A 9,604-nucleotide genomic window follows, 5' to 3' on the forward strand; every position below is an offset into this window, starting at 1 on the left:
CATCCGGCCCCGGTGACTTATTTTTTGGCAATTCCTTTATAGCGCTTTTGACCTCTTCGACCGTGATGGGGTTGTTTATGACGGCCTTAACGTCCTCCGGGACCTTGGGCAGCTCATCGAGGACATCCGGCGGAGGGACATCGGGAACAGCGCGCGAGAACAAGTTTTCGTAGTAGTCGCCGAAGGCAGCCGCCACCTCCCTGCTCCCACGAGCGAGCCCATTAGGGTGGTTGACCTCGGAAATCGCTTTAGTGGCAGTCCTTGCCCGCTCGAAAGCACCAAAAAGTTTCGACGGCTGTGCCTCGGCCACCCCTCGCTGCTCCCTACTCCGCACAAGAGCCCCCCAGTACCGCTTTTCCAGCTCAGTACGGATCTCCTCTTTAACACTGCGAATGTCCTCCGAGAATTCCCCCGGCCTCTCCTCGTCCGCTTCCACAAGAGAGCGTAGGCACTCCGTGAGTCGACTTAATTTCGCCTTTCTGTCTCTCGCTTCCTGTCGTCCGATTGCGATTGCTGCATTTTTAACCCGTTTTTTGAAGCGCTCCCAGGCGACCCCATCGATGGGTGCAGCGTTGAGTGCTTCAATTTCTCCTCTTATGCGATCAGCGAAGGCCGCATTATCGAGGACCGTAGTGTTCATCAGCCAACGGCTGCCAACCCTCCCTTGATTTCGCGCTCAATTCTGATGGTACATGTTACCAAACCGTGGTCCGAGAAAGCAACAGGGGTGACGGCGTAGTCAGTCACTAACGGCAGCGCATCGCTCGTCAAATACACCCGATCTAAGCGAGCCTGTGACGTGCCACGCCATCTGGTGTAGCGAGAAGTTGACCACCCACGCTGGAGGGCGACATCGTTCAGGTCACCCTCTCGAAGGACTGCTTTCAAAACCCGCGCCGAAGCGTCCGCCACGCCCCTAGCACCTGCTCTGTCGCTGGCATTAACAACGCAATTGAAGTCACCTGCCAGGACGAGTCGACCCGGAATCACCAGGATGTCACGAAGGGAAGAGAAGAAATCGGCGCGCGCCGCCTGATCGTTCGGTGCATAAACGCAAACAAAGCGCGTAAGCTCCCCTCCCACCAGGACATCGACGGTGCAAAAACGCCCGTCCCTCGCCAGCTCGCAGTCAATTACGGTTAAGGAATTATGTTTGCGAATTAGAATAGCGGTTCCGCCCGCACGGGTAGCTGTAAGGGTGTAAAAACACCAAAATTGGTGGCCAAAAAAACGTACAAAATTTTGAGCGTCCTCTCGAGAAGCAATTTTGGTTTCTTGTAAAAAAGCAACGTCTATCTTGTTTTCATTAAGGAGGTCGGCCAGCCAATGCTTCCGTTTCTGCGAGGTTAGACTTACCACATTTAATGTGGCAAGCGTGACTGCGCTCTGTTGTGGTGTCATGGTGTGAAAGGCGCTTACCGACTGGGTCTTCAACTCCTTCCGCTCGTTGAGCTGCCCTCGGGGTTCTTTGACCCGGTCTCTCCCTGGCTTGGATGGTTGGGGGCTGCGCCGCCTTGTTTCCCGCGCGCCCTCCGCCGCGTCTCCACGCCCGCGGTGGCGGGTTGGCGCGGTGCTGCTGCGTCCTTTGTCGGGGGATACTCGTCGGCGTCGGCTCCGTCGGTCCCTCCTGGCTGGTCGCTCGGGGCGGGCACCTCCTCTCCCTCCGGTTCGGCCGGCTTCTCCTCTCCGCTCTGCTGCTCGTCCTCGTTGGGCTTGGCGGTGGGTGGGGGGGAAGTCTCGGTCGCGCTCTCCGTAACCGGTTCCTTGGGGTCACCGCCTGCCTTGCTCTCAGCTGCAGCAATGGCCCCGGGCGCAGCCGCTGTCAATTTCGCCGCCTCGATATCCTCCGCGTCCATAAAGCAACGGTCGGCCCCGCAAACGATGGACGGCCACGACTGCGAGACGGCATATTCCGCTCTGTGCGGTTATGTCACCACTGAGCCAAAATTATTTGCTGCCTTGACGCACGTGACTAGCGTTTATATGTCGGGAGAGTTTGCGCAATCACCTATGCGTATATAGTGTTATCACTGACACCAAAGAGCAGGAGAAAGAAATGATACAAGATATCTTATGCTTAGCATTCTTTTCAGCCGCTCGGCTATGAGAGTTGGTTTAAGTTGGGTTCACTATTCCTCGCGCGTCAGGTTTTTTTCCGTTATCGACTTTGTAAGCATCAATCACATCGTATTGCACTTAGTACAACAATGTATTGGTTAGCTTGACAACTTCTGTATTTATTATGCAGGCAACGGCATCGTTCGTGTTCTGTGGGGTACTTGCGAACGAATGCTTAAAATCCGATGCATTCGTGTTGAGGTGATTTCGTCAGTAGGAATATTAAAAAAAAATAGAATTCTTTTTTCAGCCACGTAACCTCAAACCTTTTGGTGTATCTCTGTCTAGTTCTATCGCTCCAATCAGCCAGAAATGTTACTGGTGACCCTGTTCACAAAAGTGTTACTGACCAGCTCGGAATTACTGAAGGCAATTGGCAGCGGGACCAGGATGTATAGGTGGGTAGCTTATAAGAGAGAGGGGGATTACAGAGTGAGAGGGATCGGGGAGCGTAGGAAGAATACAGGAAAATGTAGCGGGAACGGGCAGGGAGTGTAGGGCTGGGAAGAGCATGGCGAAGTGGAGGGGGAGTGCGATTGGATTGCATCCGCCGGAATATCCAGGAACGGTGGAGAATTGGCAATGGTGATTGCATCACAGGAGGAAGATTGAGGGAGGAATAGAGGAAGGTAGTTGTCACTTAAACAGAAAAACGAGAAGAAAGAGTGTGATGCAGAGAGGATTGGATACTTCGGGGGAAAGAATGTCACGGAAAAGAGGGGGAAGAGGGAAGAATGGGATAAAGAGGGAAGGGGAGCGTGGAGGGAGATGCAGATTAAAAATGTAGTGATAAAGGGTGGAGTCTGGGGAAGGAAAAAGGAAGAGTTGGGTGTAAAAAATTGCAACGGGGACTCCAAAGAAACAAAAGCAGGGGTTAGCAATTCGGTTGCATGGGTTGGGGCGGGTATGACATCACGGGAATGGTCAAAGAGAGTTGGCAATTGTGCAAAAGTTGAGAGGGAAGGGGAAGTGGAGAGGAAGTGAGATATAGGAAGAACAGAGAATGGGCATAATATTTGGCTGTTTGGGGGGGGGGTTGATATAGCGGTAAAAAAGAGGGGAGTGGAGTTGGACCAGGAGAACGCGTAAATAAAAAAAAACCGAAGTGGGTCTGGGAAGACCAGGATATGGCATAGGGGGTGGAGAGCGAAATCGCAGCACGACGAGGAAATGAGGAGAGGGAAAGAGATGTTAGATGGGGAATAGGAAGGACGTGATGAGTACGAAGAGGAGATAGGAAAAATTAAAATTGTGCGGCGAGGTGAAGAGGAGACCACGAGGACACCACCTAGGGCTGTTGGCGCAGTGGAAGGAAGGGTAGGAAGAGAAGGGGAAGTACACGTCTGGGATGAAAGGGATGGAAATATAGGATCGGAGGAAGGGGACTATTGTGGAAGGGGAACGGAAACGGAGAGAGGGTGTTCGCACAGAGGAGACAGGGTGCGAACATGGCCAGTGCGCATCCATGGGCTGGATTTCTGTTTGCACGCTTTAGGTTTCTACCGTGGCCCGTGAACGTTTCCGAGAGAGATGGTTCCGCATTAAAAATGTTGAGACGCGCCCTGGTCATTGCGACCTTTGTCAGGGCGCAGTGCTTTGGTACTACGGGTACCATACCGACTATTTTCCCACTGACCTGCGGCGACGGTTCCCGCCTTGTAGTACAGCAAACCCAATGGAAGCAGCAGGAGCAGCGCCGACACGGCGAGGGAGCTTGTAAGCAGGCTGTTCTTGTTGCGGCACGTGCACTCCAACACTTGTCCCCCGCGGGACTGCCACTGCGGTAGAATACGCAGTCGTGGTCGATGGGATCGCAACGCTTCGCATAGAGTAGCGGTGTGTCTTCTCATCCTCGTCACGCGTCGCCAACTCGCCGTCTCTACCGGGCCGCTGCTGCGTGGGCTGCTGCTGGGTGCGCGAGGAATGCGGAGGCAGGATGTCGCTGTCGAGTTCCTGGTCGCGCAGTCTCTGCCCCGAGCGGCTGTCTATTGTTGCAGCAGTGGTAGAATGGGTGTAATCGCTGTCGCACAGGCTGGAGAAGGTGACATGGCCCGGCGAGGCTACTGTCGTGGCGGTTCTGCTGCGCGAGGGGGCCGAGGTGGTATTGTCCTTGTCGCACGTACACGCGGAAGTGATTGATTGATTGTAGGGTTTAGCGCGGCGGCGCAAAGTAGGCGATGAGTCCCACCGTAGTGGAGGGCTCCGGATTAATTTTGACCACCTGGGGATCTTTAATGTGCGCCGAAATCACGGACACACTGGCGTTTTTGCTTTTCGCCTGCATCAGAAATGCTACCGCGGCGGCCGGGAATCAAACCCGCGAACTCGTGCTCAGCAGAGCAACACCTTAGCCACTGAGCCACCACGGCGGGTAAATGCGGAAGTGGTTTGCAGCGTGTCGCCGCAGGAGGAGCACGCCACGTTGCGCCTCTTGCGCTTGGTGTAGGTGCTCAGCATTTTCGGAGGGACGGTGGGTTCCCCCGAGAACAGCGGGTCGGGTGGGCAGCTCTCGGGGTAGGCCAGTCGCTCTTTTGTTGCTTTTGTTGCTCCTACACTGATGGCACATACCGAGGGATTGGCTTTTTATTGAGCTTCGCGTGCCGACAAGGCTTGATGAGGATGATCACGCATTATGCGTTTGGGACTTGCCCACACAGGGAGATTGGTCATGTATAAAGTTTAAATTGCACCCCCGATTTTGGTAATGGTGATTATTTCCTTGAAGCTCTTGGCACGAACCCACATGGGAGGCTAAAGTGTTGACTGTTAAGCTGGAACAACCGACGTCTTCTTCCCTGAAACGGTACCCTTATCAGGGATTGTTCACACACAATAATTTTTTGGCGTACATTTCAGTGTTAGGCTCTTTTTCAAGTAGTGCGAACGCCAAACGTCACGACGGGCGTATCCATAAACACATAATTCTACTCAATAAACTCTTTCCGTTAGAACGGATGGTGCGGCAGGATACCGCGCCTCTCCTGCAGTGGTCTGATGACACGTCATGCTAGTCAACCGTCTAGTCCTCTAAGAGAGGGAGGACTGCGCTTACGTCGTTCGGCCCTTTCCGCATTAGCGGGAAGTTGGGTGAACCACTCACTGCCTCTTACGATCCCGTTTACCATTTCCCACTCACGCTATATCGTGCGGAGCGAGCTTTGCGATTTTACGAGAGAGATAGAAAGAAAGAGCAAACTTTTCGTGAACAGATGGGTTAAGGAGACGGGGCGGCCACCACGCTGGTGGCGACTAATGTGCGTGTGCCGTCTTATTACAGTCATCATCCTTTTTTTTCTTTTGCAACGTTTTATTCCCCTTTCGGATACTAGGACTCAGAGGCTTGGGAATCTCTCTTGTCAGCCCTATGTGTACGCGATTAGTGGGAACGCCCGTTGCAACGTACCAAATTTCTACTTGTGTAATGACCATGCTCATCTTTCCCTGCACGCGCACGTGTCTCTAACGCATGTTTCGAAGTGGTAAACCGACACCCGTACTCTACGTTCTCCGTTAGTCAGCGGAGATCATCGAGCGCTTCGGGCTTCCAAGCTCTTCATGCATTCCGGAAGACCCTGGTTCGAATCCCATCCTGCGCAAAATTTACCGAATTTTCTTTTCAACTAAATTAATCCCTTTGCTTATAGCAGCTGCAGTGATCAATGATCAATGTGGCGCCATTTCGATCATGCACTGACTGTTTTTCTATCCTATGGGCAGTATTTTGTGTGCCACGAACTCCGGGTTCTCGACCGACATAGTTCACGCGCGCTAAACAGGAAAATTGATAAATGCTCACGCATTTAAGAAACACAAAAAGGCACTGGTGTTCCTACAATGCCACTAAGGAAACGTAAGGTTGGTGAAACTGAGAAGCGACACAAGATTGCTTACGCACCAGTAGTGCTGCTTGTTTTTTCAGTGCCTTCTGGTATCCATAGTTTGGGGGCATTGTACTGCAGGCTGTATTTATCCTTGACAGACATGCACGTGTGTTTTCCTTCTGTCTGTCAATCGTGCACAAACCTCGGCCGCCATCCTCCGAGCGAGTTCGAACATTCCAGTCGAATTAATTAAACTGTTTTCGGCATGGCTCATATGAGCGAAAGTGGCTGAGGGACACGTGGCCGGTTCAATCAAAACGAGAGTCTGTAATAACAATGCGGCTGTCTCAATAATGAATGCGCTATACCCTGGTTAAATTTTTTCGCAATTTCCGCGATCAACTGCCCGTACACACAACGTTTGCGTAGTTTCAACTGATCTAACTGTGCTAATAATAAAGACGTAATTCAGAGGCTAAGTTTTATTGACCTCGCTGGGTAGCTAGATTGTCATTGGACGTCCTTTGAGGTTTCCTAAGTATGATTTTCGGGTGTTTGAATTGCTAGCTCTTCGGCTTCGGTGACACAAACGTGCGAAAGGTAGCGCCGATCGCAGTGGTGTCGCCGTGCATTTAGAGCAAGTGAAATACGAAAATGCCATCGAAATGTTCCGATAGAGCTGTACAGGGGCGATGGTATAGGTTCAAAAGCGGGGTCAGAACTCAAGCGTTTGCCCTGAGAAGGTTTCCGTTCACAACTTCCTTTAACCCACCAGGGTCGCCCCGTACTTAGACCAGCCTTACCGGACATGGGCTCAAGGCACCGACCACTCTATCCGCGAACAGTGCGCCGGATATTTCTATAGTACCTTTAACAGCAACTGCGCCCGATTACGATGTTCAAATGGAGGTTGCAAGAGAACGACGAGTGTGGAGTCACACTTTGCGGTCCTGAACGAATTTTGCTTCTACATGTGGGGCCTTTTAAACGAAGCAGCAAACATGCGTGCGAGTAAGTGTAGTGGCATTCGCAGGGCCGGAGATAAGACTCATGCCGTGGAGAAGATTTACGCCGAGTGCAGCACGTGGCATGGCCTCAGCGATGACTAAAGCAGTACTGTGGCGTAGTTACAGCGCCTGTGATCTCGTCATAAAAGCTGCAATCACTCGATAGTCCTCATTAGCGCTCAGAGCGACAAACAGTATTTTGTTTGTATTATCTCTTACAGCAGAAGCGTGGTGTACTTTCCGTATCAGCCATGAAGCCTGGAACCCTGGCAACCTTTGCCCTGTTTGGCTTCTTTGCGTACCTGGCCATTAATATCGCCTCCGATATTGGTGAGAAAAACGTCTTTTTTTTTACTATGTGTGGGCAAGCTTTTAGAAGAGATCTTGACATTTGACTGTCTGAGATACAGGCTTGTAAAAAAAAGTTCCACCCATGCGGTATATATATCCCCTGTGGTAAAAAAGGGATTGTACAAGTCCTCCAATGCATGAGTGCCTCGCGCTCACATCTGACGTTGTTAGGCATTAACTCACATACGATGTTTCGAGGATGCCATAAAGCTTTTTTAAAGTATCATCACTAAATCTCCGACCGTCTCACACTTTACGCAGTCTTGTACATACTCATGTACCCGACCGCAACGTTCTTATTGTTAACGTGGTGGCAACGCAAAGATGAGACGAACATTGGATTATGGTACATTGACGTATTTACAAGGATGATCTATGTACAAGCAACCGTGAAAGAGCTCGGGCCAGCCACCTCCTCTTCGTCGTCTTCGGTGACGGGCTATGGCGCTATGGAGAATTCCGTGACAATATTTTATGTGTCTAACTTGCGTGTATGTATGTGTGTATAAGTGTGCGTGTGCGCGCGCGCGCGTGTGTGTGTGTGTGTGTGTGTGTGTGTGTGTGTGTGTGTGTGTGTGTGTGTGTGTGTGTGTGTGTGTGCGTGCGTGTGTGTGCGTGCGCGCGTGCGCGTGCGCGCGTGCGCGTGCACTTATGTGTGGTGCTAGACTGTAATTCTTGTTTCATTGTACTGCGCAACTGGTACCCATATTTTATTGTTTATTTTGTCTGTCTTTTTGCACTTTTATAGTGCGCCGGTGCACCACTCTTGCACAAAGTACAAGAGCGGCCACCGTACAAGGCCTTGTGCTGTTGGTGGGCATGCCCAAATAAATAAATAAATAAATAAATAAATAAATAAATAAATAAATAAATAAATAAATAAATAAATAAATAAATAAAAATGGTGAAGTATTGCCCCAAATGTCGCGATGCTTCGAGAGTGTCCTAAAGATAGCAAAAAATGAGATGTCCAGATGATACTGTGCGGTACTTCCGCTGCTCACAAACGCATTGTCTGACCCCATCCAATAGCATCGGACGTACAGACTTGTCAAACGTGGGAACACAAGCACCGTTTTTTTTTTTTAAGCTTTATGTATACCCAGGGCAAATACCCGCAGCATGCCGCTTTCGATCTGCTCAAAATGTAAACAATCGTGCTCACGCCAGAAAAGCTTTCCATTGTTTACCGACATGCGCGCCTTGAAAGCCTTTCCGTAGACTGTCTGTAACGATTAACCCCACAACGTAGTAACAAAGAATGGGAAGCGCCATTTAAGGTGCTTTGTCGTTTATACCACCCTTACAGCATAGCAAAACACAAGAAAACACCCCTTTAAAAGGTGCTGTAACGTAATGACACCCTTCGAAGGGTATTTTCTTGTTTTATTTGATAGGGTGCAAAGGTGTTATAGAAAAAAGGCTGTTAATGATTTGGCAGTTCATTGCGAGCTCTAGGTGACGAAGCCTAAGTAGTCTAATTTTCTGTTTTAGTTTATTTTATTAGGGAGCGTACAGAAGTATTTTTGATGATAGGCCTATCCAACGCTTCAATTACACTACGGCAGTTGCAGTCGTTTTATTGACAAGCGTTAATATACGTTTTTATCTGACTCACGCATTTTTTCCCCCACAGCCGCAGCGGAAACAATCGTGGAGACGACTTGCGTCGTTCTAAGAGACAACGAAAATTGCGCCAAGTACCAGGACGACGGGAAGTCTTGCGACACCCTCGTGTGCGGTGACGGAGAAATCTGCTGCATGCGTGATTGCAACAAGACGCACTTCTGCATGGAGGAATACTGAGAGGGCTGCGGCTCACAGAGCGCAGTTGACACACCGGTTTCCGGCTTAATAAAAAGATTGCAGAAACTGCCAAGTGGGCATTGTCCGATAACTACGTAAGCTACTCTTCTGTGCACCAAGTCCCTTTAGATTTGACTTCACTTCTATACACAAATGTATTACTGGAAAGGCAATTTCCATAGGCGATGTTAGAGGTCTGAGATCAAACTGGGAAGGCCATCGTTGTCAGACCTCACGTTTGTGAATGCTAGACAGCGGGCCCCTTGAAAGGTGGCTTTACTAATAAGCGCAAATGCATCGCTGTCAGGAAATTTATTTTGCGATGGAGGGGAGCAGTATAAGAGGTTTCATAGGGAATAGGAAGGCTCTTGGGCCTTTTATTATTACAGCCCAACCTCGTTGTAACGAAGTTGTATGGCGGCAGTAAACGAGTGTTTTATATCCGATATTCGTTTTAACAGTATGGTTAGAAATCGCCTCTAACAAAATCAGCAATATGGC

At 50.2% G+C, this 9,604-nt stretch overlaps 1 long non-coding RNA gene across 1 annotated transcript; it reads left to right on the forward strand.

Annotated features, from left to right (window-relative positions):
- Window positions 1–7,105: 7,105 nt before the first annotated feature.
- LOC144152512 (uncharacterized) lies at window positions 7,106–9,168 on the forward strand. Its single transcript, XR_013319181.1, has 2 exons — window positions 7,106–7,276; window positions 8,934–9,168. It is a non-coding gene; the product is annotated as an uncharacterized LOC144152512 (long non-coding RNA).
- The last annotated feature ends 436 nt before the right edge of the window (window positions 9,169–9,604 follow it).

The sequence above is a fragment of the Haemaphysalis longicornis genome, unplaced genomic scaffold, assembly GCF_048455015.1.
Source record: "Haemaphysalis longicornis isolate Haplotype H1 unplaced genomic scaffold, Haemaphysalis longicornis Haplotype H1 scaffold_9, whole genome shotgun sequence".
In the NCBI taxonomy this organism is placed as follows: domain Eukaryota; kingdom Metazoa; phylum Arthropoda; class Arachnida; order Ixodida; family Ixodidae; genus Haemaphysalis; species Haemaphysalis longicornis.